We start from the raw sequence: 19,374 nt of genomic DNA, 5'->3' as shown, positions 1-19,374 counted from the left end.
AAATTTCATAAATGACGAAGAAACGAAGACTTTTTCAGATAAGCAAACACTTAAGGCAGTTTGAGACTACTAGACTTGCCCTATAGGAAATGCTCAAAAGTGCATTATATATGGAGCAGCATGGTAGATACAAACCACTGTAAATATACCCATAAATTAAAACCTCACAATTCTTATAAAACAATAGCACAAGAAGGAAAACAAAACAATTAAGCTATCACCCAATGTGATGAACAGAACAGCATCCCACATGTCAGTACTAACACAACATGATTGGTCTGAATGCCCCACTTTGAATGCCCCACTTAACAGGCATAGACTAGCTGAATGGATGAAAAAAATACAACCCAAATATATGCTATCTCCAGGAAACACATCTAACCCACAAGGACACCCAGACTTAAGGTAAAGGGATGGAAAACAATATTCCATGGAAATAGATACTAAAAAGTTAAATTAGCAGACATAGCCATTCTCATATCAGACAAAATAGACTTTAATTAACAGTGGTAAAAAAAGATAAAGATGATTATTATTTAATGGTAAAAGGAGTAATTCAATAAGAAGACATAAAGGTCCTAAATATATACACCTAACCACAGGAGCACGCAGATTCATGAAGCAAATTCTGCAAGTTCTAAGCATAGAAATAAAGAGTAGCATCTTAATACCTGGGAACTTCAACCCCCCTCTGACAGAACTGGACAGATCATTGAAGTAGAAAGTGAATAAAGAAACAGTGGAGATGGGTGGCGCCTGTGGCTCAAAGGAGTAGGGCGCTGGCCCCCTATACCTGAGGTGGTGGGCTCAAACCTGGCCCCAGTGAAAAACTGCAACAAACCAAAAAACCCCAAACAAACAAACAAACAAAAGAAACAGTGGAGTTAAATGAGACTATAGAACATAGGTACCTAACAGACATTTAGAGAACATTCTACCCTCAAACTATTATATATATGATTTTCTCATTAGCACATGGGACATTTTCCAAGATTGAGCAAATTTTAGGCCACAAAATGAGTTTCAGAAAATTAAAAAAAAAAAGTCATAGCATGTATCTTCTCAGACCACAGTGGAGTAAAACTAGAAGTTAATTCCACATAAAGTCATGGAAATTAAACAATCTGCTGTTGAATGATCCCTGGCCAATGATGAACTTAAGATGGAATCAGAAAGATTCCTTGATCTAAACTACAAAAGGGACATGAGCTTTCAAAATCTATAGGATATGGCTCATTGGGCGGCTTGGGGTGGACGACTGCAGCACTGGCTTGCTACTGGCCGATGGACTGCACCGAGCCCTGGCCCCTTGGCAGGGGCAGTGGCTGGTGCAGCTGTGGCAGGAGCAGCAGCTGCCTGGCACCACAGCCGTGTAAATGTCGCAGTGTGAGAGGACAGCCTCACCGTCTTAGCTAAGAAAAATGCTGACCCTGGCATAGTAGACAAATCATCTCTTCATAAACAGCGTTTCATGCAGTTTTCGTCACTAGAACATGAAGGAGAATATTATATGACATGACGAGACTTCCTCTTTTCAGTAACGTTTGAGCAAGTGGAATGTAAAACTTTAGTCGAGAAGCTGACAAAAAAGGATATCGAAGATACACTGGCAGGAATCCAAACAGCTGGTTATGGATCAACTTTTTTTAGAGACCTTGGTGATAAAGGGCTAATTTCATATACCAAGTATCTTTTCTTGCTCACAATCCTCACCAAGCCCCATTCTGGGTTTCATGTTGCTTTTAAAATGCTGGATGCAGATGACAATGAGATGATCGAAAAAGAGGAATTTTATAAGCTGCAGAAAATAATAAGTAAACAAGATGACTTAATGACAGTGAAAACCAATGAAACAGAATATCAGGAGCTAACAGTGAAAGAACCTGAAATTAAGACAACCCTTCAGATGCGTTTCTTTGAGAAAAAAGGAGAAAGAAACTTCATTATAAAGAATTTAGGAGATTTATGGAAAATTTACAAACACAAATTCAAGAAATGGAATTCCTTCAGTTTTCTAAAAGCTTGAATTTTATGAGAAAAGAAGACTTTGCAGAGTGGCTACTTTTTTTCACTAACACTGATAATGAAGACATTTACTGAAAAAATGTGAGAGAGAAGTTGTCAGCAGGAGAGAGCATTAGTTTGGATGAGTTCAAGTCATTTTGCCATTTTACAACCCACTTGGAGGACTGTGCTATTGCCATGCAAATGTTTAGTTCAGCTCATCGCCCTGTCAGACTAGTGGAGTTTAAGAGAGCTGTGAAAGTAGCAACAGGACAAGAGCTCTCAAACAATATTTTGGACACTGTCTTCAAGATCTTTGATGTGGATGGGGATGAGTGTCTGAGTCATGAAGAGTTTCTGGGGTGTTAAAAAACAGAATGCGTCGAGGCTTATGGGTACCACAGCATCCAGGCATACAAGAATATTGGAAATGTGTAAAGAAAGAAAGCATTAAAAGAGTAAAAGAAGTCTGGAAACAAGCTGGGAAAGGCCCTTTTTGATAAAACTTAATAAGGCTATTATATTGCTCCAAATTTCAGAATTCATGATTTTTTAAAAATTATTAGTTATTTATCTATTTAAGTCTTTATTGATATCCTTTATAAGGCAAACATACCTTGTATTTGCCTTTTTTTCCTCTTATGGTCTTGTCTGAATCCTTATACTTGCTTTCTGATTTAATTAAAGAGCTTAATAGGAAGACAAGAAGAAGTCTAAAACAGATATTGGACTGTGTCATAAGGATTAGCTTGAAGTAATGTTTTACAATTTGGTAAGATAGAAATCCTGGTTAGTTGTTGATCTCTTAGATACAAAATCACAATATGCTTCCTGAAAGAATAAACAAGTACTTATGGAAAAAGGTGCTTGATTCAATTACAGAAGTCCTATTTTTCCCGACAGGGTGTAAATGAAGTTAAAAACTTACTTCAGATTTTTCTCATCTGTATCTTATAGCTCATAAATTTCTTACATATTTTATGTCAGTAACTGAGCTACTTATTAGTTGTCATAAAAATAACATGTAAATTTCAATATCCTATCTGAAACCAAAATAAAGTGTTTACTTAGATAAAAAAATAAATCTATAGGATATGGAAAAAGCAGTCCTAGGGGGAAAATTCATAGCCTTAAATGCCTTCATCAAAAAGATAGAAAGCTCAGAAACTAACAACCTAATTAAACATTTCAAGGATCTAGAGGAAGAAGATGAAACCAAATGTAAAGGCATCAGAAGAAAAGAAATAAATAAAGCTCTGGGTGGAGCTAAATGAAATAGAAACCAAAAAAGCAGTAAAAAGATCAGTAAAATAAAAAGTTAGTTCTTTGGCAAGAAAACAAAATCTATGGACAACCAGCTAGATTAACCAGAAATAGAAGAGCAAGGACTCAAATAAACACCATTAGAAATGACAAGAGAGATGTTACAACTGATACCACTGAAATGCAAAATATTATTCATGAATACTACAAAAACCTCTATGCAAATAAACTAGAAAACCTAGAAGAAATGGATAAATTTCTGGAAACATACAACCTCCCAAACTTGATTCAGGAAGAAACAGAAATCCTGAACAGACCAATAATGAGCAGCGATATGGAAGCACTAATAAATTTCCTAACCAAAGAAAAAGCCCTGCATCAGACAGATTCACAGATGAATTCTATCAGACCTACAAAAAATAACTGATATCTGTCCTACAGAAATTATTCAATAACATCAAGAAGGAGAGCTAACACATTCTGTGAAGCTGGTATGATCTTGATACCAAAGCCAGGGAAGGAGACAACAACAAAAGAAAACCACAGACCAGTATCCCTCATGAACGTAGATCCAGATCCAGAAACCTTCAACAAAATACTGGGAAACCAAATTCAAAAGCACATCAAAAGGATAATTCACCATGCATCCCTTGGATACAAGATAACTGAACATAAGAAAATCAATAAACATTATTCACCACATAAATAAAAGCAAAAACAAGGACCATGTTGTGATCTTAATAAATGGAGAAAAAACATTCAACAAAATCCAGTATCCTTTCATGATAAAAATCCTCAACACACTATGCATAGAAGGGATAAATGATCAGTAAAATAAAAAAGGATGAAAGGATCAATAAAATAAAATTATAATACCTCAAAATTATAAAAGCCATATATGAAAAACCTATAACCAACATTATACTGAATGGGGAAAAGTTGAAAGCATTCCCCTTAAGAATTGGAATAAGACCAGGGTGTCCAGTGTCACTACTTCTATTCAACATAGTATTGGAAGTCCTAGCCAGAGGAATGAGGCAAGAGAAAGAAAAGAAATAAAGGATATTCAGATCTAGAAAGAGGAGGCCAAGCTACTCCTGGTGCTAACATACACCCTATAGACTCCACTAAAAGACTCCTAGAATTGAAATAAATTCAGCAAAGTTTCAGGTTATAAAGTCAATGCACACAAGTTAGTAACAGTCAAAGTGATAGTCAAGAACTTAATGCTATCCATAATAGGTACAAAGAAAGTAGAATACCTAGGGATATACTTAACCAAGGAGGTAAAAGATCTCTACAGGGAAAGCTATAAAACACTGAAAGAAATCACAGATGATAGAAACAAATGGAAAAACATCCCATTCTCATGGATTGGCAGAATCAACATCATTAAAATGCCAATACCGCCCCAAATGATTTAGAGATTCAATGCATTTCCCATCAAAATATCAATGTCTTATTCCACAGATATTAAAAAAATCCCATGTTTCCTTTGGAACCAAAAAAGTACCTCAATAGCTAAAGCAATTGTAAGCAATAAGAGCAAATCTGAAGCCATCACATCACCTGTCTTTAAATTATGCTGCAAGGCTATAGTAACCAAAACATAATGGTACTGGTATAATAGTAGAGATACAGACCAGTGGAAAAGAATAGAGAACCTCAAAATAAAATGGTATGTCTACAACCAACTTATCTTTAACTAAGCAAACACTTGAGAAAGGTATCTTTCTCTTCAATAAATGGTGCTAGGAAAATTGGATAGCCACATAAAGAAGAATGAAACAGGACTCCAATCTCTCATCATGTACAAAAATTAATTCAAGATAGATAAAAGACTTAAATGTTAGGCATGAAACTTGTTTTCTTCTAAAAAACATAGGACAAATTCTTCTTGACATTGCTTTAGGCAAAGAATTTGTTTAAGACCCCAAAGGCAAATAACAGCAACAACCAAAATTAATATATGGGACTTTTATTAAATTAAAAAGCTTCTGCATAGCAAGGGAAATAATTAACAGAGTCAACAGATGACCTATAACAGAGTCAACAGATGACCTATAAAGTGGGAGAATACATTTACGAACTTTACATCTGTCAAAAGGCTAACATGAGAATCTACAAAAATCTCAAAACAAATCAGCTAGAAAGAAAAACCAACTCCATCAAAAAGTGGTCAAAATATGTGAACATAAGTTTTTCAAAAGAAGATAATAGAAATGACCAAATATTTGAAAAAGTACTCAACATCACTATGGGGAAATGCATGTTAAAACTATAATGAAATATCATCTTATCCATATCAAAAAGGCCATTATTAAAAAGTCAGCAATCAACAAATGCTGGCATGGATGCAGAGAGTTAGGAACACTTGTACAGTCCTGTTGGGACTGCAAATTAGTACAAGCTCTATGGAAAACAGTAAGGAGATTATTCAAATAATTAAATGTGGATGTATTGTTCGATCCAGTAATTCTGCTGTTGTGTATCTGCCCAAAGGAAAATATGATAAATCATTTTATCAAAAAAACCCCATACTTGAATGTTTATTGTGGCATAATTCACAGTTGATATGATTGGAATAAACCCAAGTGCTCATCAATTCATGAGTAGATAAAATGTGGTTTATATATACCATGGAATACTACTCAACCATAAAAAGGATTGAAATAATATGTTTTGCAGCAACCTGGATGGAACTGGAGCCCATTATCCTAAGCAAAGTGTGTTAAGAATAGAGTATCAAAAACTCTAATAAATGGGAGCCAAATGATGGGTATACATAGGCACAAAGATATAAAGGACATTGGAAACCAAGAGCAAGGAATGGTAGGAGGGGAGGTATGGACTAAAACTTACTAATTGGGTGCAGTGCACACTATTCTGGTGTCAGACACACCAAAGGCCTCAACTTAAGCATTATTCTAGGTATCCATGTAACAAAAATATTTGTACTTTCTTAGTATTTTGTAAAGGAAAAGAAAACAAACTAGTTGATTATAAACCTGATAGAAATAATTATATCATATCATTGTTAATGGTGATTAAGAAACAAAATTAATCATTGAAAATACATCCTTTCATTGCTGGGTATATATTTGGAATGCAGGAATCAGAGTATCTTTTAAGATAAGTCTTTATTGTCATTGACTAATTTTTTGCTAAACTTTCAAAATACAGGAGAATATAGTTAAAAGCCTCTGTGGAAGCTGCCTTTTAAAAAGTTTATTCTGTTTTTTAAGTATATTTACTTCCCTTTTGATGAAAGAAGAATCCATTTATTTAATGTGAGGTTAGCGGGTCTTATTCTGCATTTTATTGGTAGAAATTAAGGCCCAGTCGAAGGAAGTGACCTGGATCAATTTTAAGCAACTTGTAAAGGTCAGATCCTATAGTGGCACTCAGGTCAGGTTGAGATGAATTTGTTTGCTCAGGTACTTAATTTGTGTAAACTATTAGCTGGTTGCTGTACTTTTGTCATATAAAGATACGATGAATAAATCTGTTGTGAATTTGAGACTTTTAATTAACTGATAAGTCTTTATTCTTCCTATAAAATTTTTTATCTCAGTAATAGCTCTTATTATGTATGTTATTATCCTAATCTATGATATAATAAAATCTTTGAGTAAAGATATCTTAACACATTTTAAAATCTTCTGTAGTACTTGGAAAGTAGAGAAACTACCACGTACTTTGCACGCAGTAAATGCTCAATAAATATTTTGAGTAAGTAGATGTTAGAAAGTAGGACTGGGCATGGTGGCTCATGCCTGTAATCTAGCACTTTGAGAGGTCAGGGCTGGAGGATCTCTTGAGGGCAAGTTTTTGAGCTTGCCAAGAGTCAGACCCTGTCTCTAGAAAAATCTGAAAAATTATCTAGGTGTCAGGAGTTGGAGTCTGAAGTGAGCTCTGTTGATGCCACCGGACTGGGCGCAGATACAGTGTGAGACCTTATCTCAAAAAAAAAAAAAAGGAGAAGAAGTGATTTATTTCTTACTTATGTCAATCCTGGATTAGTGTTTCTGATTTGTGATTTTTTTTTTTTTTTGCAATAATTTTTTTTCTAACTTGTGGCTCTATCACTTTAACATGTGGTTCTCAGGTACAAGCAAAAGGGAAAAGAGAGTAAGTAAATGCTTGGAGGTTTTGTGGATCAAGGCTGTTAGTGATGCATAGCACTTCTGCCAATTTTACATTGGTCACAGCTCAAACACTTCAACAGCAGCTTGGAAATATAGTCTGGCTGTGTGATAAGGGGGAAGAAAATACAGGTTTTGTGAATAGCTAGTTATTGTCATAACCTGTTATGATATGGCCTAGCAAGATAAATATCCATTATTCTTCATAATTTTATCCTTTTGTCGTTTCTCCCCATGTGTTTGCCTCTAATTTATTAATTCCATTTTTAGCATTGTTGTGCTGCCATTTAGAACTTTATCACTATTATTTTTAGCTCAACAATCCTGGTTTTAGCTTTGAAGAATTTTTTATTGTTCTTACACTGCTCTTGTCTCATTTAAGTAGGCTTCTTTAGAATCATTCAGAGAAAAAAAGATCAGAAAGTTTTTCTTAATATGATAATTAGTCTGGGCTCTTCTAGAAATTATGTAGGTGACTTCTTTGGCTTGGTGACTATCTCTCTTTTCCTGTTTCTACCATTGAGTTGCTGCAGTGATCCATGGGTGGACTTTGTCTTCAATACAGTGGAACCAAGTTGGTAGATAGGCATCTCTTTGGAATATACCAGCCCAAATAAGTCACTAGAAGAGTTTGATCCTTATTAATCTCTAATGAGCAAATTACATTCTAAATGTTTACCTGAAAGTATAATCTCATACTGTCTTTTGTCCAATTTTTTCAAAAGATAAAATGCAAAAAGTACTCGTTGAGGATGATCTGAATTATATGTCACTTATCCATTCTTCTGTATGCAAAGTTGTATGTCGTCTTTAGATATAACTTTATCACTAGGAAGCTCTTTGCTTTGAGTAAATGTGATAGACAGAATTCTGAGATAGCCCCTAAGATTCCTACATTCTTTGTGTGCATCCTGTAAAATATTCTCCTCTTGAGTTGGCAGGCTTGATTTAATCAGGAGAGCTTCTTTAAAGGAGGATAAAGACGTCAGAGATTCAAAGCTGCAGCAGGTGCTCTATTGTTGGTCTTGAAGAAACACATTGCTGTGTTTTGGAGATGGCCACATGGGAAGAAACTGTAGGAAGTCTGAGTTGCTGAGAATAATGCCCCTGATAGCCAGCAAGAAAATGGGGACCTTGTTTCTACAACTACAAGAAACTGAATTCTGCCAACTGTCTGAATGAGCTCAGGAGAGGACTCCTGAGCTGCAGATTAGACCACAGACCTGACTGACACCATGATTTCAGCCTGGTGAGACTCTGAACAAGTGATCAGAAAAAGCATTCTGAGCTCCTAATCCATGGAAATGCTGAGATAATTGTTTTAAGATGTTAAATTTGTAGTAATTTGTTATGCAGCAAAGAAAACTAATACACTCTTACTATTTTGGCCTCAAAGAGAAGTACTTATTAAATTGGGTCATTTGTGTATTGCCTTTGGGATCTAGAAACAGTGGTATAGTTTGGTGTCTAGTGTTTTATCTAGCCAGGCATGGTGGCTCGCTCCTATAATCCCAACTACTTGGGAGGCTGAGGCAAGAGGATCACTTGAAGCTAGGAGTTCAAGACCAGCCTGGGTGATATAGCAAGACCTCGTCTAAAAATAAAACAAAACAAAAGGTGTCTATCTAGAAGTCTGTCAGTCTTCTGTCTGTCTTCCATATCTCTGGGAAGCTGTGGAAAAATAAGAAAATGTGCAAGTGTGAAAACTAGGAGATAAGTTCAATTCTTTAGGAGAATCTTGGGAGGAATTTAAAAATTATCCATTTTACCGTTATTACTGCACAGTAGTTCACCCTTACTTAGGGTGTTACTTTCTGTGGTTTTAGTCGCCCACAGTCAACTATGGTCAAAAAATATTAAGTGGAACATTCCAGAAATAAGCACTTCTTAAGTTTTAAATTATGCACTGTTTTGAATAGTGTAATAAAATCTCCTGCTGTTCCACTCTGGCCTGCCTGATACGTGTATCCATGCTGTGTTGCTCTACCTATTAGTCATTTAGCAGCCCTTTTGGTTATCAGATGGACTGTCTCAGTTTTGTAGCACTTGTGTTCAAGTAACCCTTGTTTTACTCAATAGTGGTCCCAGAGCACAAGAGTAGTGATGCTGGCATATTGTTATAATTGTTTGATTTTATTATTAGTTATCGTTACTCTCTTACTATGCCTAATTTATAAACTAAAGTTTATCATATCCTGTTTCCCCGAAAATAAGACAGTGTCTTATTTTAAGGTGTGCTCCCAAAGATTCGCTAGGTCTTATTTTCAGGGGATGTCTTATCTTTCCTGTAAGTAGGTGTCTAGTGTTTATTTTCGGAAGATGTCTTATTTTTGAAGAAACAGGGTAGATATATATATATATATGAGAAACATAATTTTACATGGTTTTAGGCATTGCCTAGAGTTTCTTTTTTTTTTTTTTGGCTTAAACAACAGAATGCCTAGCGTTTCTGGAACATATTCCCTGTGGATAAAGGGAGACTGCTGTATTGAATTTTAAATGAAGTAGTAGTGTTTTTATTTTCAAAAAAAACCTTTCATATTCTCATGTTGCATTTCTTATTGTTTTTGTTTCAAAAATGGTATTCGATGAAAGCACACATACTGCTTCTGCCATGGAAAGCAGAGTCATCATTAAAGCAGGTAGAGCCCCTTCATCTTATCCTACCCTATTTTCTATGTTGATCCTTTTCCTGTGTGTTTCCAAAATATTATGCATATCTTATTTTTGGAATTATCATGTTTAGCTTGAAGCGATTTTTTAAGAAAGGACCAAAGAAATTCTTTGTTAATTGTCTGCCATTTTCTAGTTTTTCTTTTGAAATTGATTTCTGGAATTCACTTGTTATGGAATTGATTTGTGCAGCAGAGAAGTTCTGTATTTCTTATTTTGATTGGTTTGCCTTAGGCTTTGTGGGACTAAATAACATTTGTAATGTAAACATTCTTGACTAGGTTGATTTCTGTGTGAGGCCCTTTAACAAGGGAAAGATTTATTTACTTTTAAAATCCTAACTTGCTTTTGGCAAATTATGTGTGTTATATAATTGATGTTAAGGAGGGAACCAATTGCCTATAAAAGATACTGAAATCTCCTAGGCATTCTTCCTTTAATAATTTTGGTTTTAAAGAAACTGACGCTTGGGTCAGATTAGTTGTCAACCATAGTTTTTTCAACACTTGACTTTCTTTACTAAGTTTTCATTAGAGCAAATATGTTCTTTTATTTATTGTGTCAAACATCTTTTGACTTAGATCTGCCACAGTACTACTGTCTGAATTCACAAAGGGCATGTAATGACTGCCATGTAAAAGCAGTATTGGCATTGAAACCTCTTGTATGATGATGCTGTGGAAAACATCCACAAAATGTGGTCTTTGGCACCAAAGAAATTGGTATGGTGCTCCTGGATTTATTTTTTATTCTCTTATTGATTTTGTTGTTTATTTATACTAGTTTTTGCCCCTTATACTTTTGCCTATAGGCATGGCCTAGGGGTAAGGTGGTATCTCATTTTTAAACACATTTTTTTCTGCTTGTCTTAAAAAATAATTTCTATTACATATGCTTCCTAAATATTTTGAACCTAATCTCTGTTAAAAAGCACATATATATTAGTTGACCATTAAGTTTAAAAATCAGTGCCTCTCCTAATACTGAGTAGAGGTGAGAGAAGATAAATCATTTATTTCTTAAATCTCATTATGAATAGTATGGCAGTTTGGTTTTGAGTTTTCAAAAAAGGAGACATAGGGTGTGTGTATATGTGTATGTATGTGTATATATATATATGACATATATAGTATTTATTTGTTTTGGCTAAGCAAAGTATACCAGCTTTTTAGGAGAACTTTTCCTTTTATTAAAATTTAAGAGAAAATCATCACATAGACTCTCAATGTACTTTGTGAACATGGCTTTGTGGTATGTTTATCTTAAAACAGACCATCACCTAGCCTGAGCAAGCACAAGACCCCACTCTACTAAAAATAGAAAAACACTAGCCGGGTGTTGTGGTGGAGGCCGAGGCAAGAGGATTGCTTGAGCCTAAGAGTTTAAGATTGCTGTGAGCTAGGACACTACAGTACTCTACACAGGGTGACAAAGTAAGACTCTGTCTCAAATAAAAAGAAAAACAAAAAACCAAACAAAACAGACCATTGCTTAGGAAGTTAGGGGTAAGGAGAAGTTTTATTATAATACTTATGCCATCAGTTATTAAAATACTTATACCATACATATATATAGGTACATATTTGAGTTGTTTTGAGATTTAAATTATTTAGAGACTGATTCTTGGCTTCTATTAAAAAAACAATGATACTTAAAATAATATGGTATTATAAGAATAAACTAGATGGCAAGTAGAATAGTGGTAGAAAGTTTAGCACAGTGCTAACCTTTTCTGTCATCCTGTGAAGAGGTCTGATAGGTTTAGCTTTGCTGTATAAAATCTGAGACATGCCTCAGGAGAGGAATCCTGCTCTTGTATCATTTATAGGGAAGTTGGGAGGGCAGAGACCATCTAGTCAGCTATGCATTAAGTTAAGGAAGTGACTCAGCTAGGAGGATTCTCCTATCAGTGCTATTTTTACCAGCAGAACATAGCTAATGTTCTTCAGATGGGGCTAAGCCTTACTGAGCTAGCTCATTGAGAATGGCGAAGGGAGAGAGCCACTAGCACTCTCACATCAGTGGGGAGCTCTGTTAATGTGATTGCTGCTTTACTTGTCTGTCTTCCCTACTAGTCTCTGGCCTCTAAGAGTACAGGTGTGGTTTTTAATATTTCCTTATCTTCTGTAGTATCTCACAGAGTATCTTCTATCTATAGTAGACAGCCAATAGATAATCCTTAAAACTAAAAAAAAACTACAATAGCCAAAAGGTAGAAGCAATTCAAATGTCTCTGGACAGATGAATGGATAAAGAGAATGTGGTATATACATACTCTGGATTAAAGGAAGGAAATTTTGACAAAAATTCAAATGCTACAGAGTGGGTGAACCTGGGGAACATTATGCTAATTAAAATAAGCCAGTTACAAAAGTACAGTATTGTATGATTCTACTTATCTGAGGTTCCTGGAATTTTCAAATTCATAGAGACAGAAAGTAGGATGATGTTTTCTCAGATCTGCTGGGGCAGGGATGGTGACTTAGTGTTTGATGGGTATAGAACTTCAGTTGGGGAAGTTTGAAGTTGAGGAAATTTGAAGATGTTTACAAAACATTTTGAATGTAACTGCATGCCACAGAACAGTACACTTAAAAATGCTGAAAATGGTGCATTTTTTGTAATGTGTATTTTACCACAGTTAACCCAAAGAGTATCACACATAAGCATTTTCTATAAAAAGGTAAACATCAAAAGGGTGGTTGTCTCTGGGGAGCAGGATTTGAGGGGAAAAAAGAAGAGGGGAGAAAATTTTGTTTCTCACAATAAACCTTGTAGAACTATTTGTGTATAATTTAACTATTCTTAGCTTTACATGAATAATTTTGATGAAGTATGTTGAAAAAAAAAGTATAGCTGGTTGTATTTGGAATATATGTATAGCAAACAGAATTTGTTGATGGGTGTGATGCAGGAAAAATTTCAACTCTCAGGTTACAAAGGAAGAGTTCCCCATATTTAAGGGACTTTTTACGCTTATCCATGGCATTATTGATTTTCTTTTCTGTTCTATGTGGTGTAATTGAGGAGTCTCTGGTACTCAAATTCATTGCCATAGCAAAATAGGATTAGAATTATGTTTTGTATGTGATTGAAATTAAGGCCTAGTCAATTTTCTAGAGTACTGTTCGCCTTATTGAGAAGAGAACATATACATTTGCTATAATGGGCAACAAAGTAAATGTAATTTTTTTGTAATATAAAATCTTGAGGATGGAGATAAAGGTTGAAAATTTGTGATAATCAGAATGATCTCTTTCCTTGACCTTGAAATCTTAAGATAAATATTTTTTTTTTTTGTGGCTTTTTTTTTTGGCTGGGGCTGGGTTTGAACCTGCCACCTCCGGCATATGGGACTGGCGCCCTACTCTCACTGAGCCACAGGCACCGCCCTTCAGCACCTTCTTTTGGTTGCAAGATAAATGTCACACTGTCCTACCCTTGCCACCTCTGAAGGCTCTCACACTTATTTCATACTTTGGCACATGTGAGTGAGTGAGTGGTGAGTTAGTGAGTGGTTTCTGTGTTGCTGCACAAAAACATGGAGGAAAATGGGAATTACAGCAATGAAGGAAAATAATGCTGAAAATTGGGTCTCCTGGAATAGAGCCAGAGAGGCATCATAATTATTTCATTGAGAAACTTAACTTTCTCTTAAATTTAAGATAAAGAACACAACCCACACCATGAAGATTTTTTTGGGTGGTTTGTACAATAACAACTTCTTTTCACTACAGTATTCCTGGGATTTACTGCTGTCCCAGGTATCACGAATAAATGTCCCATACCAATGTGAAAATTAGGTTCAGTTCACTGAACTCACGTTTGATTTTGACCTTTAGATCTAAGTTATGAGGTTGAAATGGATTGTTTTTAACATAAATAAGAAGCTGTTTTCATTATATGGTTTAGCCTCTGAAATATGCAAGAATATGAAAAAGATTATTCGAAATGATGCCCTAAATATAATATGTAAACATACTGCCTAAGTGCTATTAAACAGTGTTATATAAGGAGCCAAGAACAACCTTGAGTCATCAGGTTAAGTTTATATCTGGTCAGGCATGGCTAATCAGCCTTTCTAAAGGGTGGCGTCTGTGGCTCAGTGAGTAGGGCGCCGGCCCCATATACCGAGGGTGGCAGGTTCAAACCCGCCCTGGCCAAACTGCAACAACAACAACAAAAATAGCGGGCACCTGTAGTCTCAGCTACTCGGGAGACTGAGACAAGAGAATCGCCTAAGCCCAAGAGCTAGAGGTTGCTGTGAGCTGTGACGTCACAGCACTCTACTGGAGGCCATGAAGTGAAACTCTGTCTCTAAAAAAAAAAAGATGGACAAAACAAAATGTATTTTTCACCTTACCACTGGAAATAGCTATCACAGTTTGTGTTTACTTGATAGTGACCTCTCATTACAAGTTTGGGAGTGTTAATATTCTTGTGTTACATGTATTTATGAAGTTAATATCTTACTTCCTTGGATATGGATGTTTTTTCCAGTCAAATATAATAACTATGTGATTAAAATATAGGAAAATATTTTAAAACAAAGATTGCTTTCTTTTTTACTTCCTATCTCTTTACAGGGTTAGTTTTTCTGTTTCTGTTTTTCCTTTCTTTTGCTTCTCTTCTTCCCCCACCCCTTTACTTGTTTTCATTTTCTCTCTTCTTGCCTTTCCCTCTCTCTTAGTTCTAGAAATCCTGCTTACAAGAGGTGAGGGGTCAGCTTCTTCATGAGCTGGCTTATATGTTGGCTATATCATGTATTTTTAATTTTTAAAATCAACCATGGAACCTTAATTTTTAAAAATCAACTATAAGTTACTAAAATATAAGTAAATATAACTAAAATATAATGTTTAAATCAAGTTTGAGAGCCATGGAATTTATTTTCTACTTCACACATGTAGGTTAGTGGTTCTTTGGTCTAAAGAAAAATTCCAATTATTGAATTTTAGAGAGTTTAAATCCAAGGATATGGAGTAATTAGTTCTGGTTCTTCTCACATCCTAGATTGTTTTCTATATCCTCATTTATCTTCACTATTAATTCTTTTTTTTTTTTTTTTTTTTTTTGTAGAGACAGAGTCTCACTGTACCGCCCTCGGGTAGAGTGCCGTGGCGTCACACGGCTCACAGCAACCTCTAACTCCTGGGCTTCCGCGATTCTCTTGCCTCAGCCTCCCTAGTAGCTGGGACTACAGGCGCCCGCCACAACGCCCGGCTATTTTTTTTTGTTGTTGCAGTTTGACCGGGGCTGGGTTTGAACCCGCCACCCTCGGCATGTGGGGCCGGCGCCCTACTCGCTGAGCCACAGGCGCCGCCCTCTTCACTATTAATTCTAATCCTTATACTAAGACATTATAAGGCATACCAAGTGAACAGGGATACGCAGGACATGTTTTAAAATTGCTGTAAATCTTGTCCATTTTTTACTTACATGTGATTAATCTTTGGACCCTGCCTATGGATAATAATTCCTTCTACTATTTGAATTCCATCCTAAATTTGGTGAGTGCTTTTTCACATTCAGTTCTTCTCTATCCTAAACTACTTAATATAATTCTATATTGTAGATCTTACAGAGCATGATTGATAGGTTTGGTCATTTTATTTTTTCCTCCTTTTTATTAATTATTTTTTATTAAATCATAACTTTGTACTTTGATTCATTTATGGGGTTCAGGGTACTGCTTCGACCTACAATGTGAAATGTTTACATTGAACTAAGTAACACATCCATCACAATTATACTCATTTCTTAATGGTTTGGTCATTTTAATTCTTTTATTTTTTAATGCTTCGTTTGGGCAACAGGTATCATTAATACCCAAAGAAATAGAAGTCTTATGAAATTATAAAAGTTATTATAACATTTTATAAATGGAAGAATTCTGAGTTGTCAAATATCATATATAGCATGAGAAGAGTTACTACCAGCCCAAGTTACTTTTATTTTAAAAAAATTGAGTCTGATTTTATATTGGTTATAAGAATATTTTGAGATAATAATCTAAGAATGTAGACCCTTTAATAGACCTAGAATTAGGAGAAGGGAGACTGGTTCCATTGATGAAACCCTGAAAGACCATTAAAGCATTTACTTAATATGTACTTGACTTGTAAACTAGGACAGGGCATGCCTTATCCTATTATTGTCATATAGTTATAGTGATAATATAGAATAGAGAGCAGCAATCTACCCCTTAATAATTTTTCTAATGATTTTAGAGAGCATAAGTTCATAAATCCATTCTTAGTCAGATCTTTGTTGTACAAAAACTTTTGTGGTATCTTTAGTAGTAAAGAATATAGGTTTGTGAGTCAGGAGAGCTGGATTAAAAACTGTATCTGTTGCTTATAAGTTGCCTGGACAAATGACTTATCTAAGCATTAGTATCCTTCTTTATAAATGATTGTCAATAAAGTAATATACATGAAGTACTTCACACTGTGGTTAGCACACAGCAGGCACTTAGTAAATATGTGTATGCTATTTTGGACTGGTTTTGTTTTGAGATCTACATGATTTTATCAGGCAATTGAAGTCTTCAATTGGGATAGCTTGGGTATTGATAGCCTGATGCCAACTGTTCACCTCTTCATCTTATTCAAGAATGACAACCACATTTTTCATGACTACTTTTTAAACAAACTGGTTTAAGAAAGTATAAGTTTTTGTAGGGGCAGTATTTTATTTTATTAATTTATTTTTTAAACATTAGATTTTCCTTATCATTTTTATGCTTCAGTGTTAAAAAATACAAGCCTTTTTTTTTTTTAAACTGTATTTGCAGTGATGGCTTTAATGTCACTGAGAAACCAAACTCCAGATCTGTTTTCTTTTTTAATTTTAATTAATTAATTACTTTTGTTTTTTAAGAGAAGTGATTTTGCTATGTTACCCAGGGTGGATTTAAATTGCTGGACTATAGCCATTCTCTTGCCTTAGCCTCCAGAGAGGTGGGATTATAAGAACACCCCACCGCACTCAGCTATAAAATCTGTTTTAATGAGCAATTCAGGCCATAGAAATTAGTGAGACTTAAATGCATCTCTTTATGTTATTCTTAGAAATTTGATTTTGGGCTCTTTGTCGTTCTATAGTCTCTTCAAACAACTTCATTTATGAATCTGGTGATCGTATTTCTCAGTTACTAGGTTGAGCTGTACTCTGAGCTCCTTATTTTCTTATTTCCTTCTGTGCTAATACTTCTTAATATAGACAGTTCAGTTTATTGAGGAGCTATTTTTTTCTTTTTAATGACTCTAGACCCCTGCCATGTGTATAGAATGTAGTGGAGCCAAATTTGAGGGTTGGCTCTAGAGCCTTCCTCCTTGTGGTGCACCTTCTAACCTAGAAGGTAGTTCTTACTGGCCCTGGAAAAATAGAATTGAAAATTACTAGGATTATTGTGCTGTCAGCAAGTGTTTTAATTTTGTCTTTTGACAAAGTGTTTTCTTTGCTGAGCATGTAAACTTTATCAAAATAATGCTAATGGAACTGACATATAAGGAAATAAGAATAAAAGAAGAAAAAGATATAGTCTCCATGTTTAGGAGGGTCAGAGCAGTGGGCCTGAGGATTGTCTAGAAGAGAGAGATATCTAGCTCAGTGGTATTTTCTTACATCCTTCTAGATTTCCTTAAGAAAGAATTTTAGTAGAAAGTAACTGTAAACTGGTTTAAAAACTTAAAAAAACTTACATATAATAAAATTTATTATTTTTTGGTGTACATGAATCTCATGTTATCCCTGCTGCAGACAGGGTACAGAACAATTCCATCACCTTCTAAGATTACCTTAGGCTACAGTTTATAGCTCTTTTACTAATAGATCATGCTAGAATATATGAAGATTTATGAATATTTTAATGATATTTTGAATTGAAGTTCTATTATCCTGTCAATGCTATTTTCCCATGTTCTTTCCCTACATGTTATTTAGAGGTTTGCATCTCCTCTTGCATGAATTTCTATCGTGTTATTGGGAATTTGATTCTTTTCTGTGAAATATTTGAGCCTTGTATATAGCAGAATTTTCTTTACATATGAGGCTAGTATTTCTCTAGTCTGTGCTTTTTAAAAAAATTTAATTTTCTTTGAAAATTTAAAATTTTATAGAGTCAAATTTGTTGATACATTCTGGATTCTTCTATTACATTTCCAAAAGAAAAATAAGTACATGCTGTTTGTTTTTATTCTTTTGATAACCATTTTATTTCTTTCTTTTCCTATCTGGTATATATTTCTTTTCCTCCCTAGAAGTAATATGTCTCTTATCTAATCCTGATTAGCTCATTCATTCATTCATGAAGTTTGTATTGAGTAGTTATGATATGTAAAGTCCTATGGGTAGGCATTATGATATTCACAGATGAAAAATCTTGTCCTGAAGGAGCTTTGTCTTCTAATGAAAAATGAAAAACATGCACAAATAATAGGAATACAAGGTATCAAATAAATACTATGGAAGAAATAAAGATAAAATGATAAAAGATTTTAGAGAAGTGAGGAATCTCCTACAGTTTGTATAAGATACTATAAGTTTAATAATAAGGTGGCATTTAAATTAAATTTGGATACATGATGTTGCAATTACTATTGCTGTATAACAAATTATCACAAAACTTAGTAGCTGAAAACAGCAACTATTTTATTATTTGTGCTTATAAATTCTTTGGGTCAGGAATTTGATAAGGGCACAGTGAAGATGACTTATCTCTGCTCTAAGATGTCTAGGGCATCAGCTGGGATGAATTTAAGGCTGGGAGTGGCTGAGAACTAAGAGTTGGAATCATCTGGAGCAGACCCCTTCACTCACAACTCTGCCCCCTTTGTTGGGACTTACAGATTAGATTTGCTGATTTTGAGTGCTTACATGTGATTCCTAAGCACAAAGTGGAAGTTTCATTACCTTATTTGGTTTATCTTTGGAAGTCACATTGTATTGGTCAAGCAGTTATAACCTTGCTTTAGTTAAGGAAGGAGTCATAGATGGCCCTCTCTTTTTTGTTTTTTGAGTCAAAGCTTCACTCTGTTGGCGTGGGTAGTGTGCCATGGCATCATAGTTTACAGCCACTTCAAACTCTTGGGCTTAAGAAATCCTCTTGCCTCAGCCTCCCGAGTAGCTGGGACTACAGGCTGGGTAGTAGTCTACACCTGGGTAGTTTTTCTTTTCTTTTCTTTCTTTCTTTCTTTTTTTTTTTTTTTTTTTTGAGACAATCTCATTATGTCACCTTCGGTAGAGTGCTATGGTGTCACAGATCACAGCAACCTCAAACTCTTGG

General features: G+C 34.9%; 1 protein-coding gene and 1 pseudogene across 1 annotated transcript in view; both read left to right on the top strand.

Moving 5' to 3' along the window:
- Positions 1-19,374, top strand: part of EXOC6B (exocyst complex component 6B) — a 782,024-nt gene that overhangs the window by 168,929 nt on the left and 593,721 nt on the right. The window lies entirely within an intron of this gene.
- Positions 1,359-2,532, top strand: LOC128583572 (calcium uptake protein 2, mitochondrial-like; annotated as a pseudogene).

Source organism: Nycticebus coucang, chromosome 4 (assembly GCF_027406575.1).
Source record: "Nycticebus coucang isolate mNycCou1 chromosome 4, mNycCou1.pri, whole genome shotgun sequence".
In the NCBI taxonomy this organism is placed as follows: Eukaryota; Metazoa; Chordata; class Mammalia; order Primates; family Lorisidae; genus Nycticebus; species Nycticebus coucang.
The sequence above is the reverse complement of the archived record's forward strand: the minus strand, read 5'-3'. Positions and strand labels throughout refer to the sequence as shown.